This window comes from Tachypleus tridentatus, chromosome 12, assembly GCF_004210375.1.
Source record: "Tachypleus tridentatus isolate NWPU-2018 chromosome 12, ASM421037v1, whole genome shotgun sequence".
In the NCBI taxonomy this organism is placed as follows: domain Eukaryota; kingdom Metazoa; phylum Arthropoda; class Merostomata; order Xiphosura; family Limulidae; genus Tachypleus; species Tachypleus tridentatus.
In genome coordinates, this window is record NC_134836.1 from 138,095,316 (window position 1) to 138,114,581 (window position 19,266).

Consider the following 19,266-nt stretch of genomic DNA (forward strand, 5'->3'; position numbering starts at 1 on the left):
CTTATTCTGACTAATACGTAACCTGTTATACCACAGAATACGAATATTGCTGAAATAAAAAACACACTAAAGATCTTATCACGTGTTTAATAGAAAACTAGAATATCAGAATGTGAAACATAAATGAAAAATGGTGTCAAAACGTAGAGAAGTTATTGGTTCCGCGTGCGGGATCTCATATAAATATCAGAGGAACACTGTGATACTCCGACACACCACAGCTAAGAAAGTTTCTTTCAACGTTTTCCCCAAAGTTAAAATGAAGACTACGGTAAGTTGATACTACATTATGTGTTCCATATACATCATGAAACGTAGTTAATTACGTGGACAGTAATTTAAAGTTTAATCAATGTATTTTATGTAATATGTTAATATATCATCTGGACGTTTATTGTTTTGTTGAGACATCAGATAATTCTCGAATCTGTTTCCTTTGAAGAAATTCTGTCAGTGGTTCTGAAAATGTTGCATTTGTTTTGGACGAGAAACTAATTTCATATGTCTATAATCACATAAGTCTATAGACACAGCTATAACTGTAACACATGAGTCTATAGACACAGCTATAACTGTAACACATGAGTCTATAGACACAGCTATAACTGTAACACATGAGTCTATAGACACAGCTATAACTGTAACATATCAGTCTATAGACACAGCTATAACTGTAACATATCAGTCTATAGACACAGCTACAACTGTAACACATGAGTCTATAGACACAGCTATAACTGTATCAGACATATTTACACTTTTTTCATTTCCTTATTTCATGATTCATTAGCCATCTTGGTCAATTACACGTAACCTGTACAATGATTTTTACAATAATGATTTTTATCTTTAAGTATTGATCATCTGATATCAGTTATATAAATATCTATTCTGGGTTTTCTGGTTGTTTGTATAATATTAATATTGTTTTATCTATAACAAAATTGTTTCAGTTATAAAAGGTAATTACAACAGTTTGTTTAAGTTTGTAGTCATTGTTTAAATATACCGTCATTGTTTCATTTTCAGTACTGTTACTTCAGTTATATCAGTGTTGTTTCAGTTACATTAGTGATGTTTGTCTTGTATTATTATTGTTTTAGTTTCAGTAATATCCGAGATGTAACAATATACTTTAACTATCTCTATTTTGTCAGTTGTGTTATTGTGACAGTACAAGTTTATTTGAATTATGTTAATTAATACGTTCTGAATTACACATTTAAGAATGTCTTCGATGTTTAATAAGTGTAAGCTTACGTTGTACTCACGGTGTTTACACATCTCTATCTGTCTACAGTTAAAGTCTAAAAATGTTCCCAATTTTAATTTTATATCAAAAGTTGGAACCTTATAAAGGTACGCCGTTTACATCTATTTATTTATAGCTGCTGCCGATAGGTGTCTCTTATACAATTTATTTTATTGTAGAAATGTATTAATAAAATATAATTATAAATATTGTATCTGTTTTTACAGCTGCTTTGTTTGGCTCTATTCGCTCTCTTTGCCGTAGCGTACTCTGGTTACTTGCGCTACGCACCCTACTATGGATATGGTGGATACTACGGCCGTGTAGGGTACCCTTATGGGTACGGTGGGCATGGTTATGGATATCCTTACGGTTACCGCGGTTATGGCTATGGTTATCCTTATGGTTACCGCGGTTATGGCTATGGTTATCCTCACGGTGGGTACTACGGCTATCCTTACAGAGGTTATCTTGGTCATAGATATCCTTACGGTGGACACTACTGGTAAACAGGACAGCAGGTTTCTTGGATTCTATTTAAATCAGAAACTGTACTTGAAATGTTAATGTAAGAGAAACTATGTTAGTTATTAAATATCATGTTTACACAGGAACTGTTAGAAGACCACTGTTGTCTGAATTAATCTAATAAAAACGATAAATGTTGCTATTTTCTATAATAAAATAAACATTTCAAAACGGCTTTACTGTCTGTTGATGTATCTTACTTTGTGGTTACTACAGTCATAATTTAACTTTTCTTAAGAACCATATATAAACCACATAGGTTTAGGAAATTATTCCTGGTCATATAAAAAATAAACTTTTATAAGATCATTTTAAAGATAAACCTGAAACGTTAATCACGGACTTTGTGAGACAGTCATAAATGATTATTGAATTGTAACACATTGTAATTGTAACACAAAATTAACATTATTTAAATTAACACAGGTGTAGTTATCGTAGCATTTCAAACTATGTAACAGCTATTTGTATCTCTTCAACTGGTGTGAAGATAAACCCAATATCTAAATTACAAAAGAATCACGTATTAAATGACATTAACATTTCACAGATGTTTACAAGTAATGTGTAGTAACAAAATAACATTGTCATTTCACACACGTTTACAAGTAATGTGTAGTAACAAAATAACATTGTCATTTCACACATGTTTATAAGTAATGTCTAGTAACAAAATATCATTTCATTTCACAAATGTTTACACCTAATGTGTTGTAACAAAATATCATTGTCATTTCACACATGTTTACAAGTAATGTGTAGTAACAAAATATCATTGTCATTTCACACATGTTTACAAGTAATGTGTAGTAACAAAATATCATTGTCATTTCACACATGTTTACAAGTAATGTGTAGTAACAAAATAACATTGTCATTTCACACATGTTTACAAGTAATGTGTAGTAACAAAATACCATTGTCATTTCATACATGTTTACACCTAATGTGTATTAACAAAATATCATTGTCATTTCACACTTGTTTACAAGTAATGTGTATTAACAAAATATCATTGTCATTTCACACATGTTTACACCTAATGTGTATTAACAAAATATCATTGTCACTTCACACATGTTTACAAGTAATGTGTAGTAACAAAATATCATTGTCATTTCACACATGTTTACACCTAATGTGTAATAATAAAATATCATTGTCATTTCACACATGTTTACACCTAATGTGTATTAACAAAATATCATTGTCATTTCACACATGTTTACAAGTAATGTGTATTAACAAAATATCATTGTCATTTCACACATGTTTACACCTAATGTGTATTAACAAAATATCATTGTCATTTCACACATGTTTACACCTAATGTGTATTAACAAAATATCATTGTCATTTCACACATGTTTACACCTAATGTGTAACAAAATATCATTGTCATTTCACACATGTTTACACCTAATGTGTAGTAACAAAATATCATTGAATTTCACACATGTTTACAAGTAATATGTAGTAACAAAATAACATTGTCATTTCATACATGTTTACACTTAATGTGTATTAACAAAATATCATTGTCATTTCACACATGTTTACACCTAATGTGTTCTAACAAAATATCATTGTCATTTCACACATGTTTACACCTAATGTGTATTAAAAAAATATCATTGTCATTTCACACATGTTTACACCTAATGTGTATTAACAAAATATCATTGTCATTTCACACATGTTTACAAGTAATATGTAGTAACAAAATAACATTGTCATTTCACCCATGTTTACACTTAATGTGTACTAACAAAATATCATTGTCATTTCACACTTATTTACACCTAATGTGTTGTAACAAAATATCATTGTCATTTCACACATGTTTGCAAGTAACGTGTAGTAACAAAATATCATTGTCATTTCACACATGTTTACACCTAATGTGTAGTAATAAAATATCATTGTTATTTCACACATGTTTACACCTAATGTGTATTAACAAAATATCATTGTCATTTCACACACGTTTACAAGTAATGTGTAGTAACAAAATATCATTGTCATTTAACACATGTTTACAAGTAATATGTAGTAACAAAATAACATTGTCATTTCACACACGTTTACACCTAATGTGTATTAACAAAATATCATTGTCATTTCACACATGTTTACAAGTAATGTGTATTAACAAAATATCATTGTCATTTCACACATGTTTACAAGTAATGTGTAGTAACAAAATAACATTGTCATTTCACACATGTTTACAAGTAATGTGTAGTAACAAAATATCATTGTCATTTCACACATGTTTACAAGTAATGTGTATTAACAAAATATCATTGTCATTTCACACATGTTTACAAGTAAACTGTAGTAACAAAATATCATTGTCATTTAACACATGTTTACAAGTAATATGTAGTAACAAAATAACATTGTCATTTCACACATGTTTACACCTAATGTGTATTAACAAAATATCATTGTCATTTCACACATGTTTACAAGTAATGTGTATTAACAAAATATCATTGTCATTTCACACATGTTTACAAGTAATGTGTAGTAACAAAATAACATTGTCATTTCACACATGTTTACAAGTAATGTGTAGTAACAAAATATCATTGTCATTTCACACATGTTTACAAGTAATGTGTATTAACAAAATATCATTGTCATTTCACACATGTTTACAAGTAATGTGTAGTAACAAAATATCATTGTCATTTCACACATGTTTACACCTAATGTGTAGTAACAAAATATCATTGTCATTTCACACATGTTTACACCTAATGTGTATTAACAAAATATCATTGTCATTTCACACATGTTTACAAGTAATGTGTATTAACAAAATATCATTGTCATTTCACACATGTTTACACCTAATGTGTATTAACAAAATATCATTGTCATTTCACACATGTTTACAAGTAACGTGTAGTAACTAAATAACATTGTCATTTCACACATGTTTACAAGAAATGTGTAGTAACAAAATATCATTTCATTTCACACATGTTTACACCTAATGTGTAGTAACAAAATAACATTGTCATTTCACACATGTTTACCCCTAATTTTTAGTAACAAAATATCATTGTCATTTCACACATGTTTACACCTAATGTGTATTAACAAAATATCATTGTCATTTCACACATGTTTACAAGTAATGTGTAGTAACAAAATAACATTGTCATTTCACACATGTTTACAAGTAATGTGTTTTAACAAAATATCATTGTCATTTCACACATGTTTACACCTAATGTGTAGTTAACAAAATATCATTGTCATTTCACACATGTTTACACCTAATGTGTATTAACAAAATATCATTGTCATTTCACACATGTTTACACCTAATGTGTAGTAACAAAATATCATTGTCATTTCACACATGTTTACACCTAATGTGTTGTAACAAAATATCATTATCATTTCACACATGTTTACACCTAATGTGTATTAACAAAATATCATTGTCATTTCACACATGTTTACACCTAATGTGTAGTAACAAAATATCATTGTCATTTCACACATGTTTACACCTAATGTGTATTAACAAAATAACATTGTCATTTCACACATGTTTACAAGTAATATGTAGTAACAAAATATCATTGTCATTTCACACATGTTTACACCTAATGTGTATTAACAAAATATCATTGTCATTTCACACATGTTTGCACCTAATGTGTATTAACAAAATAATATTGTCATTTCACACATGTTTACAAGTAATATGTAGTAACAAAATAACATTGTCATTTCACACATGTTTACACCTAATGTGTATTAACAAAATATCATTGTCATTTCACACATGTTTACACCTAATGTGTATTAACAAAATATCATTGTCATTTCACATATGTTTACAAGTAATGTGTAGTAACAAAATATCATTGTCTTTTTACACATGTTTACACCTAATGTGTAGTAACGAAATATCATTTCATTTCACACATGTTTACACCTAATGTGTATTAACAAAATATCATTGTCATTTCACACATGTTTACAACTAATGTGTATTAACAAAATATCATTGTCATTTCACACATGTTTACACCTAATGTGTATTAACAAAATATCATTGTCATTTCACACATGTTTACAAGTAATGTGTAGTAACAAAATATCATTGTCATTTCACACATGTTTACACCTAATGTGTATTAACAAAATATCATTGTCATTTCACACATGTTTACACCTAATGTGTATTAACAAAATATCATTGTCATTTCACACATGTTTACAAGTAATGTGTAGTAACAAAATAACATTGTCATTTCACACATGTTTACAAGTAATGTGTAGTAACAAAATAACATTGTCATTTCACACATGTTTACAAGTAATGTGTAGTAACAAAATAACATTGTCATTTCACACATGTTTACAAGTAATATGTAGTAACAAAATAACATTGTCATTTCACACATGTTTACACCTAATGTGTATTAACAAAATATCATTGTCATTTCACACATGTTTACAAGTAATGTGTATTAACAAAATATCATTGTCATTTCACACATGTTTACACCTAATGTGTATTAACAAAATATCATTGTCATTTCACACATGTTTACAAGTAATGTGTAGTAACAAAATATCATTGTCATTTCACACATGTTTACAAGTAATATGTAGTAACTAAATAACATTGTCATTTCACACATGTTTACAAGTAATGTGTAGTAACAAAATATCATTTCATTTCACACATGTTTACACCTAATGTGTAGTAACAAAATAACATTGTCATTTCACACATGTTTACACCTAATTTTTAGTAACAAAATATCATTGTCATTTCACACATGTTTACACCTAATGTGTATTAACAAAATATCATTGCCATTTCACACATGTTTACAAGTAATGTGTATTAACAAAATATCATTGTCATTTCACGCATGTTTACAAGTAATGTGTAGTAACAAAATAACATTGTCATTTCACAGATGTTTACAAGTAATGTGTATTAACAAAATATCATTGTCATTTCACACTTGTTTACAAGTAATGTGTAGTAAAAAATAACATTGTCATTTCACACATGTTTACAAGTAATGTGTAGTAACAAAATAACATTGTCATTTCACACATGTTTACAAGTAATATGTAGTAACAAAATAACATTGTCATTTCACCCATGTTTACACTTAATGTGTACTAACAAAATATCATTCTCATTTCACACTTATTTTCACCTAATGTGTAGTAACAAAATAAATTTGTCATTTCACACATGTTTACCCCTAATTTTTAGTAACAAAATATCATTGTCATTTCACACATGTTTACACCTAATGTGTATTAACAAAATATCATTGTCATTTCACACATGTTTACAAGTAATGTGTATTAACAAAATATCATTGTCATTTCACACATGTTTACACCTAATGTGTATTAACAAAATAACATTGTCATTTCACACATGTTTACAAGTAATATGTAGTAACAAAATAACATTGTCATTTCACACATGTTTACACCTAATGTGTATTAACAAAATATCATTGTCATTTCACACATGTTTACACCTAATGTGTATTAACAAAATATCATTGTCATTTCACACATGTTTACAAGTAATGTGTAGTAACAAAATATCATTGTCTTTTTACACATGTTTACACCTAATGTGTAGTAACGAAATATCATTTTCATTTCACACATGTTTACAAGTAATGTGTATTAACAAAATATCATTGTCATTTCACACATGTTTACACCTAATGTGTATTAACAAAATATCATTGTCATTTCACACATGTTTACAAGTAATGTGTAATAACAAAATATCATTGTCATTTCACACATGTTTACACCTAATGTGTATTAACAAAATATCATTGTCATTTCACACATGTTTACACCTAATGTGTATTAACAAAATATCATTGTCATTTCACATATGTTTACAAGTAATGTGTAGTAACAAAATATCATTGTCTTTTTACACATGTTTACACCTAATGTGTAGTAACGAAATATCATTTTCATTTCACACATGTTTACACCTAATATGTAGTAACAAAATATCATTGTCATTTCACACATGTTTACACCTAATGTGTATTAACAAAATATCATTGTCATTTCACACATGTTTACACCTGATGTGTAGTAACAAAATAACATTGTCATTTCACACATGTTTACAAGTAATGTGTAGTAACAAAATACCATTGTCATTTCACACATGTTTACAAGTAATATGTAGTAACAAAATAACATTGTCATTTCACACATGTTTACAAGTAATGTGTAGTAACAAAATATCATTGTCATTTCACACATGTTTACACCTAATGTGTAGTAACAAAATATCATTGTCATTTCACACATGTTTACACCTAATGTGTATTAACAAAATATCATTGTCATTTCACTCATGTTTACACCTAATGTGTAGTAACAAAATATCATTGTCATTTCACACATGTTTACACCTAATGTGTATTAACAAAATAACATTGTCATTTCACACATGTTTACAAGTAATGTGTAGTAACAAAATAACATTGTCATTTCACACATGTTTACACCTAATGTGTAGTAACAAAATATCATTGTCATTTCACACATGTTTACACCTAATGTGTATTAACAAAATATCATTGTCATTTCACACATGTTTACAACTAATGTGTATTAACAAAATATCATTGTCATTTCACACATGTTTACACCTAATGTGTATTAACAAAATATCATTGTCATTTCACACATGTTTACAAGTAATGTGTAGTAACAAAATATCATTGTCATTTCACACATGTTTACAAGTAATGTGTAGTAACAAAATATCATTGTCATTTCACACATGTTTACAAGTAATGTGTATTAACAAAATATCATTGTCATTTCACACATGTTTACAAGTAATGTGTAGTAAAAAAATAACATTGTCATTTCACACATGTTTACAAGTAATGTGTAGTAACAAAATAACATTGTCATTTCACACATGTTTACAAGTAATATGTAGTAACAAAATAACATTGTCATTTCACCCATGTTTACACTTAATGTGTACTAACAAAATATCATTCTCATTTCACACTTATTTTCACCTAATGTGTAGTAACAAAATAAATTTGTCATTTCACACATGTTTACCCCTAATTTCTAGTAACAAAATATCATTGTCATTTCACACATGTTTACACCTAATGTGTATTAACAAAATATCATTGTCATTTCACACATGTTTACAAGTAATGTGTATTAACAAAATATCATTGTCATTTCACACATGTTTACACCTAATGTGTATTAACAAAATATCATTGTCATTTCACACATGTTTACAAGTAATATGTAGTAACAAAATATCATTGTCATTTCACACATGTTTACACCTAATGTGTATTAACAAAATATCATTGTCATTTCACACATGTTTACACCTAATGTGTATTAACAAAATATCATTGTCATTTCACACATGTTTACAAGTAATGTGTAGTAACAAAATATCATTGTCATTTTACACATGTTTACACCTAATGTGTAGTAACAAAATATCATTGTCATTTCACACATGTTTACAAGTAATGTGTATTAACAAAATATCATTGTCATTTCACACATGTTTACACCTAATGTGTATTAACAAAATATCATTGTCATTTCACACATGTTTACAAGTAATATGTAGTAACAAAATAACATTGTCATTTCACACATGTTTACACCTAATGTGTATTAACAAAATATCATTGTCATTTCACACATGTTTACACCTAATGTGTATTAACAAAATATCATTGTCATTTCACACATGTTTACAAGTAATGTGTAGTAACAAAATATCATTGTCATTTTACACATGTTTACACCTAATGTGTAGTAACAAAATATCATTGTCATTTCACACATGTTTACACCTAATGTGTAGTAACAAAATATCATTGTCATTTCACACATGTTTACACCTAATGTGTATTAACAAAATATCATTGTCATTTCACACATGTTTACACCTAATGTGTAGTAACAAAATATCATTGTCATTTCACACATGTTTACAAGTAATGTGTAGTAACAAAATATCATTGTCATTTCACACATGTTTACAAGTAATGTGTAGTAACAAAATATCATTGTCATTTCACACATGTTTACAAGTAATGTGTAGTAACAAAATATCATTGTCATTTCACACATGTTTACACCTAATGTGTAGTAACAAAATATCATTGTCATTTCACACATGTTTACACCTAATGTGTATTAACAAAATATCATTGTCATTTCACTCATGTTTACACCTAATGTGTAGTAACAAAATATCATTGTCATTTCACACATGTTTACAAGTAATATGTAGTAACAAAATATCATTGTCATTTCACACATGTTTACACCTAATGTGTATTAACAAAATATCATTGTCATTTCACACATGTTTGCACCTAATGTGTATTAACAAAATAACATTGTCATTTCACACATGTTTACAAGTAATATGTAGTAACAAAATAACATTGTCATTTCACACATGTTTACACCTAATGTGTATTAACAAAATATCATTGTCATTTCACACATGTTTACACCTAATGTGTATTAACAAAATATCATTGTCATTTCACATATGTTTACAAGTAATGTGTAGTAACAAAATATCATTGTCTTTTTACACATGTTTACACCTAATGTGTAGTAACGAAATATCATTTTCATTTCACACATGTTTACACATAATGTGTATTAGAAAATATCATTGTCATTTCACACATGTTTACAACTAATGTGTATTAACAAAATATCATTGTCATTTCACACATGTTTACACCTAATATGTATTAACAAAATATCATTGTCATTTCACACATGTTTGCAAGTAACGTGTAGTAACAAAATATCATTGTCATTTCACACATGTTTACACCTAATGTGTATTAACAAAATATCATTGTCATTTCACACATGTTTACACCTAATGTGTATTAACAAAATATCATTGTCATTTCACACATGTTTACAAGTAATGTGTAGTAACAAAATAACATTGTCATTTCACACATGTTTACAAGTAATGTGTAGTAACAAAATAACATTGTCATTTCACACATGTTTACAAGTAATGTGTAGTAACAAAATAACATTGTCATTTCACACATGTTTACAAGTAATGTGTAGTAACAAAATATCATTGTCATTTCACACATGTTTACAAGTAATGTGTAGTAACAAAATATCATTGTCATTTCACACATGTTTACAAGTAATGTGTAGTAACAAAATATCATTGTCATTTCACACATGTTTACACCTAATGTGTAGTAACAAAATATCATTGTCATTTCACACATGTTTACACCTAATGTGTAGTAACAAAATATCATTGTCATTTCACACATGTTTACACCTAATGTGTATTAACAAAATATCATTGTCATTTCACACATGTTTACAAGTAATATGTAGTAACAAAATATCATTGTCATTTCACACATGTTTACACCTAATGTGTATTAACAAAATATCATTGTCATTTCACACATGTTTACACCTAATGTGTATTAACAAAATAACATTGTCATTTCACACATGTTTACAAGTAATATGTAGTAACAAAATAACATTGTCATTTGACACATGTTTACACCTAATGTGTATTAACAAAATATCATTGTCATTTCACACATGTTTACACCTAATGTGTATTAACAAAATATCATTGTCATTTCACATATGTTTACAAGTAATGTGTAGTAACAAAATATCATTGTCTTTTTACACATGTTTACACCTAATGTGTAGTAACGAAATATCATTTTCATTTCACACATGTTTACACCTAATGTGTATTAACAAAATATCATTGTCATTTCACACATGTTTACAACTAATGTGTATTAACAAAATATCATTGTCATTTCACACATGTTTACACCTAATGTGTATTAACAAAATATCATTGTCATTTCACACATGTTTACAAGTAATGTGTAGTAACAAAATATCATTGTCATTTCACACATGTTTACACCTAATGTGTATTAACAAAATATCATTGTCATTTCACACATGTTTACACCTAATGTGTATTAACAAAATATCATTGTCATTTCACACATGTTTACAAGTAATGTGTAGTAACAAAATATCATTGTCATTTCACACATGTTTACAAGTAATGTGTAGTAACAAAATATCATTGTCATTTCACACATGTTTACAAGTAATGTGTAGTAACAAAATATCATTGTCATTTCACACATGTTTACAAGTAATGTGTAGTAACAAAATATCATTGTCATTTCACACATGTTTACACCTAATGTGTATTAACAAAATATCATTGTCATTTCACACATGTTTACACCTAATGTGTAGTAACAAAATATCATTGTCATTTCACACATGTTTACACCTAATGTGTATTAACAAAATAACATTGTCATTTCACACATGTTTACAAGTAATATGTAGTAACAAAATATCATTGTCATTTCACACATGTTTACACCTAATGTGTATTAACAAAATATCATTGTCATTTCACACATGTTTACACCTAATGTGTATTAACAAAATATCATTGTCATTTCACACATGTTTACAAGTAATATGTAGTAACAAAATAACATTGTCATTTCACACATGTTTACACCTAATGTGTATTAACAAAATATCATTGTCATTTCACACATGTTTACACCTAATATATATTAACAAAATATCATTGTCATTTCACATATGTTTACAAGTAATGTGTAGTAACAAAATATCATTGTCTTTTTACACATGTTTACACCTAATGTGTAGTAACGAAATATCATTTTCATTTCACACATGTTTACACCTAATGTGTATTAACAAAATATCATTGTCATTTCACACATGTTTACAACTAATGTGTATTAACAAAATATCATTGTCATTTCACACATGTTTACACCTAATGTGTATTAACAAAATATCATTGTCATTTCACACATGTTTACAAGTAATGTGTAGTAACAAAATATCATTGTCATTTCACACATGTTTACACCTAATGTGTATTAACAAAATATCATTGTCATTTCACACATGTTTACACCTAATGTGTATTAACAAAATATCATTGTCATTTCACACATGTTTACAAGTAATGTGTAGTAACAAAATAACATTGTCATTTCACACATGTTTACAAGTAATGTGTAGTAACAAAATAACATTGTCATTTCACACATGTTTACAAGTAATGTGTAGTAACAAAATAACATTGTCATTTCACACATGTTTACAAGTAATATGTAGTAACAAAATAACATTGTCATTTCACACATGTTTACACCTAATGTGTATTAACAAAATATCATTGTCATTTCACACATGTTTACACCTAATGTGTTGTAACAAAATATCATTGTCATTTCACACATGTTTACACCTAATGTGTAGTAACAAAATATCATTGTCATTTCACACATGTTTACACCTAATGTGTATTAACAAAATATCATTGTCATTTCACACATGTTTACAAGTAATGTGTATTAACAAAATATCATTGTCATTTCACACATGTTTACAAGTAATGTGTAGTAACAAAATATCATTGTCATTTCACACATGTTTACAAGTAATATGTAGTAACAAAATAACATTGTCATTTCACACATGTTTACAAGTAATGTGTAGTAACAAAATATCATTGTCATTTCACACATGTTTACACCTAATGTGTAGTAACAAAATATCATTGTCATTTCACACATGTTTACACCTAATGTGTAGTAACAAAATATCATTGTCATTTCACACATGTTTACACCTAATGTGTATTAACAAAATATCATTGTCATTTCACACATGTTTACAAGTAATGTGTATTAACAAAATATCATTGTCATTTCACACATGTTTACAAGTAATGTGTAGTAACAAAATAACATTGTCATTTCACACATGTTTACAAGTAATGTGTATTAACAAAATATCATTGTCATTTCACACATGTTTACAAGTAATGTGTAGTAACAAAATATCATTGTCATTTCACACATGTTTACAAGTAATGTGTAGTAACAAAATAACATTGTCATTTCACACATGTTTACAAGTAATATGTAGTAACAAAATAACATTGTCATTTCACCCATGTTTACACCTAATGTGTACTAACAAAATATCATTCTCATTTCACACTTATTTTCACCTAATGTGTTGTAACAAAATATCATTGTCATTTCACACATGTTTACACCTAATGTGTAGTAACAAAATATCATTGTCATTTCACACATGTTTACACCTAATGTGTATTAACAAAATATCATTGTCATTTCACACATGTTTACAAGTAATATGTAGTAACAAAATATCATTGTCATTTCACACATGTTTACACCTAATGTGTATTAACAAAATATCATTGTCATTTCACACATGTTTACACCTAATGTGTAGTAACAAAATATCATTGTCATTTCACATATGTTTACAAGTAATGTGTATTAACAAAATATCATTGTCTTTTTACACATGTTTACAAGTAATGTGTATTAACAAAATATCATTGTCATTTCACACATGTTTACAAGTAATGTGTAGTAACAAAATATCATTGTCATTTCACACATGTTTACAAGTAATATGTAGTAACAAAATATCATTGTCATTTCACACATGTTTACACCTAATGTGTATTAACAAAATATCATTGTCATTTCACACATGTTTACACCTAATGTGTATTAACAAAATATCATTGTCATTTCACACATGTTTACAAGTAATGTGTAGTAACAAAATATCATTGTCATTTCACACATGTTTACACCTAATGTGTAGTAACAAAATATCATTGTCATTTCACACATGTTTACACCTAATGTGTATTAACAAAATATCATTGTCATTTCACACATGTTTACAAGTAATGTGTAGTAACAAAATATCATTGTCATTTCACACATGTTTACACCTAATGTGTATTAACAAAATATCATTGTCATTTCACACATGTTTACACCTAATGTGTATTAACAAAATATCATTGTCATTTCACACATGTTTACAAGTAATATGTAGTAACAAAATAACATTGTCATTTCACACATGTTTACACCTAATGTGTATTAACAAAATATCATTGTCATTTCACACATGTTTACACCTAATGTGTATTAACAAAATATCATTGTCATTTCACATATGTTTACAAGTAATGTGTAGTAACAAAATATCATTGTCATTTCACACATGTTTACACCTAATGTGTAGTAACAAAATATCATTGTCATTTCACACATGTTTACACCTAATGTGTATTAACAAAATATCATTGTCATTTCACACATGTTTACAACTAATGTGTATTAACAAAATATCATTGTCATTTCACACATGTTTACACCTAATATGTATTAACAAAATATCATTGTCATTTCACACATGTTTACAAGTAATGTGTAGTAACAAAATATCATTGTCATTTCACACATGTTTACACCTAATGTGTATTAACAAAATATCATTGTCATTTCACACATGTTTACACCTAATGTGTATTAACAAAATATCATTGTCATTTCACACATGTTTACAAGTAATGTGTAGTAACAAAATATCATTGTCATTTCACACATGTTTACAAGTAATGTGTAGTAACAAAATATCATTGTCATTTCACACATGTTTACAAGTAATGTGTAGTAACAAAATATCATTGTCATTTCACACATGTTTACAAGTAATGTGTAGTAACAAAATATCATTGTCATTTCACACATGTTTACACCTAATGTGTATTAACAAAATATCATTGTCATTTCACACATGTTTACACCTAATGTAGTAACAAAATATCATTGTCATTTCACACATGTTTACACCTAATGTGTATTAACAAAATATCATTGTCATTTCACACATGTTTACAAGTAATATGTAGTAACAAAATATCATTGTCATTTCACACATGTTTACACCTAATGTGTATTAACAAAATATCATTGTCATTTCACACATGTTTACACCTAATGTGTATTAACAAAATATCATTGTCATTTCACACATGTTTACAAGTAATGTGTAGTAACAAAATATCATTGTCATTTCACACATGTTTACACCTAATGTGTATTAACAAAATATCATTGTCATTTCACACATGTTTACACCTAATGTGTATTAACAAAATATCATTGTCATTTCACATATGTTTACAAGTAATGTGTAGTAACAAAATATCATTGTCATTTTCACACATGTTTACACCTAATGTGTAGTAACAAAATATCATTGTCATTTCACACATGTTTACACCTAATGTGTATTAACAAAATATCATTGTCATTTCACACATGTTTACAACTAATGTGTATTAACAAAATATCATTGTCATTTCACACATGTTTACACCTAATATGTATTAACAAAATATCATTGTCATTTCACACATGTTTGCAAGTAACGTGTAGTAACAAAATATCATTGTCATTTCACACATGTTTACACCTAATGTGTATTAACAAAATATCATTGTCATTTCACACATGTTTACACCTAATGTGTATTAACAAAATATCATGGTCATTTCACACATGTTTACAAGTAATGTGTAGTAACAAAATAACATTGTCATTTCACACATGTTTACAAGTAATGTGTAGTAACAAAATAACATTGTCATTTCACACATGTTTACAAGTAATGTGTAGTAACAAAATAACATTGTCATTTCACACATGTTTACAAGTAATATGTAGTAACAAAATAACATTGTCATTTCACCCATGTTTACACTTAATGTGTACTAACAAAATATCATTGTCATTTCACACATATTTACACCTAATGTGTTGTAACAAAATATCATTGTCATTTCACACATGTTTACACCTAATGTGTAGTAACAAAATATCATTGTCATTTCACACATGTTTACACCTAATGTGTATTAACAAAATATCATTGTCATTTCACACATGTTTACAAGTAATGTGTATTAACAAAATATCATTGTCATTTCACACATGTTTACAAGTAATGTGTAGTAACAAAATATCATTGTCATTTCACACATGTTTACAAGTAATGTGTAGTAACAAAATATCATTGTCATTTCACACATGTTTACAAGTAATGTGTAGTAACAAAATATCATTGTCATTTCACACATGTTTACACCTAATGTGTAGTAACAAAATAACATTGTCATTTCACACATGTTTACACCTAATTTTTAGTAACAAAATATCATTGTCATTTCACACATGTTTACACCTAATGTGTATTAACAAAATATCATTGCCATTTCACACATGTTTACAAGTAATGTGTATTAACAAAATATCATTGTCATTTCACACATGTTTACAAGTAATGTGTAGTAACAAAATATCATTGTCATTTCACACATGTTTACAAGTAATGTGTATTAACAAAATATCATTGTCATTTCACACTTGTTTACAAGTAATGTGTAGTAAAAAATAACATTGTCATTTCACACATGTTTACAAGTAATGTGTAGTAACAAAATAACATTGTCATTTCACACATGTTTACAAGTAATATGTAGTAACAAAATAACATTGTCATTTCACACATGTTTACACTTAATGTGTATTAACAAAATATCATTGTCATTTCACACATGTTTACACCTAATGTGTAGTAACAAAATATCATTGTCATTTCACACATGTTTACACCTAATGTGTAGTAACAAAATATCATTGTCATTTCACACATGTTTACACCTAATGTGTATTAACAAAATATCATTGTCATTTCACACATGTTTACAAGTAATGTGTAGTAACAAAATATCATTGTCATTTCACACATGTTTACACCTAATGTGTATTAACAAAATATCATTGTCATTTCACACATGTTTACACCTAATGTGTAGTAACAAAATATCATTTTCATTTCACACATGTTTACAAGTAATGTGTATTAACAAAATATCATTGTCATTTCACACATGTTTACAAGTAATGTGTATTAACAAAATATCATTGTCATTTCACGCATTTACATGTTTACAAGTAATGTGTAGTAACAAAATATCATTGTCATTTCACACATGTTTACAAGTAATGTGTAGTAACAAAATATCATTGTCATTTCACACATGTTTACACCTAATGTGTATTAACAAAATATCATTGTCATTTCACACATGTTTACACCTAATGTGTATTAACAAAATATCATTGTCATTTCACATATGTTTACAAGTAATGTGTAGTAACAAAATATCATTGTCATTTCACACATGTTTACACCTAATGTGTAGTAACAAAATATCATTGTCATTTCACACATGTTTACACCTAATGTGTAGTAACAAAATATCATTGTCATTTCACACATGTTTACAACTAATGTGTATTAACAAAATATCATTGTCATTTCACACATGTTTACACCTAATGTGTATTAACAAAATATCATTGTCATTTCACACATGTTTACAAGTAATGTGTAGTAACAAAATATCATTGTCATTTCACACATGTTTACACCTAATGTGTATTAACAAAATATCATTGTCATTTCACACATGTTTACACCTAATGTGTATTAACAAAATATCATTGTCATTTCACACATGTTTACAAAATGTGTAGTAACAAAATATCATTGTCATTTCACACATGTTTACAAGTAATGTGTAGTAACAAAATATCATTGTCATTTCACACATGTTTACAAGTAATGTGTAGTAACAAAATATCATTGTCATTTCACACATGTTTACAAGTAATGTGTAGTAACAAAATATCATTGTCATTTCACACATGTTTACACCTAATGTGTAGTAACAAAATATCATTGTCATTTCACACATGTTTACACCTAATGTGTAGTAACAAAATATCATTGTCATTTCACACATGTTTACACCTAATGTGTAGTAACAAAATATCATTGTCATTTCACACATGTTTACACCTAATGTGTATTAACAAAATATCATTGTCATTTCACACATGTTTACAAGTAATGTGTAGTAACAAAATATCATTGTCATTTCACACATGTTTACAAGTAATGTGTAGTAACAAAATATCATTGTCATTTCACACATGTTTACAAGTAATGTGTAGTAACAAAATATCATTGTCATTTCACACATGTTTACAAGTAATGTGTAGTAACAAAATATCATTGTCATTTCACACATGTTTACACCTAATGTGTAGTAACAAAATATCATTGTCATTTCACACATGTTTACAAGTAATGTGTATTAACAAAATATCATTGTCATTTCACACATGTTTACAAGTAATGTGTATTAACAAAATATCATTGTCATTTCACACATGTTTACAAGTAATGTGTAGTAACAAAATATCATTGTCATTTCACACATGTTTACAAGTAATGTGTATTAACAAAATATCATTGTCATTTCACACATGTTTACAAGTAATGTGTAGTAAAAAATATCATTGTCATTTCACACATGTTTACAAGTAATGTAGTAACAAAATATCATTGTCATTTCACACAT

At 27.4% G+C, this 19,266-nt stretch overlaps 1 long non-coding RNA gene across 1 annotated transcript; it reads left to right on the top strand.

The window, feature by feature from the left end:
• The first annotated feature begins 223 nt into the window (after nt 1–223).
• Nucleotides 224–1,949, top strand: LOC143233300 (uncharacterized). Its single transcript, XR_013018090.1, has 2 exons — nt 224–271; nt 1,480–1,949. It is a non-coding gene; the product is annotated as an uncharacterized LOC143233300 (long non-coding RNA).
• Nucleotides 1,950–19,266: the final 17,317 nt, after the last annotated feature.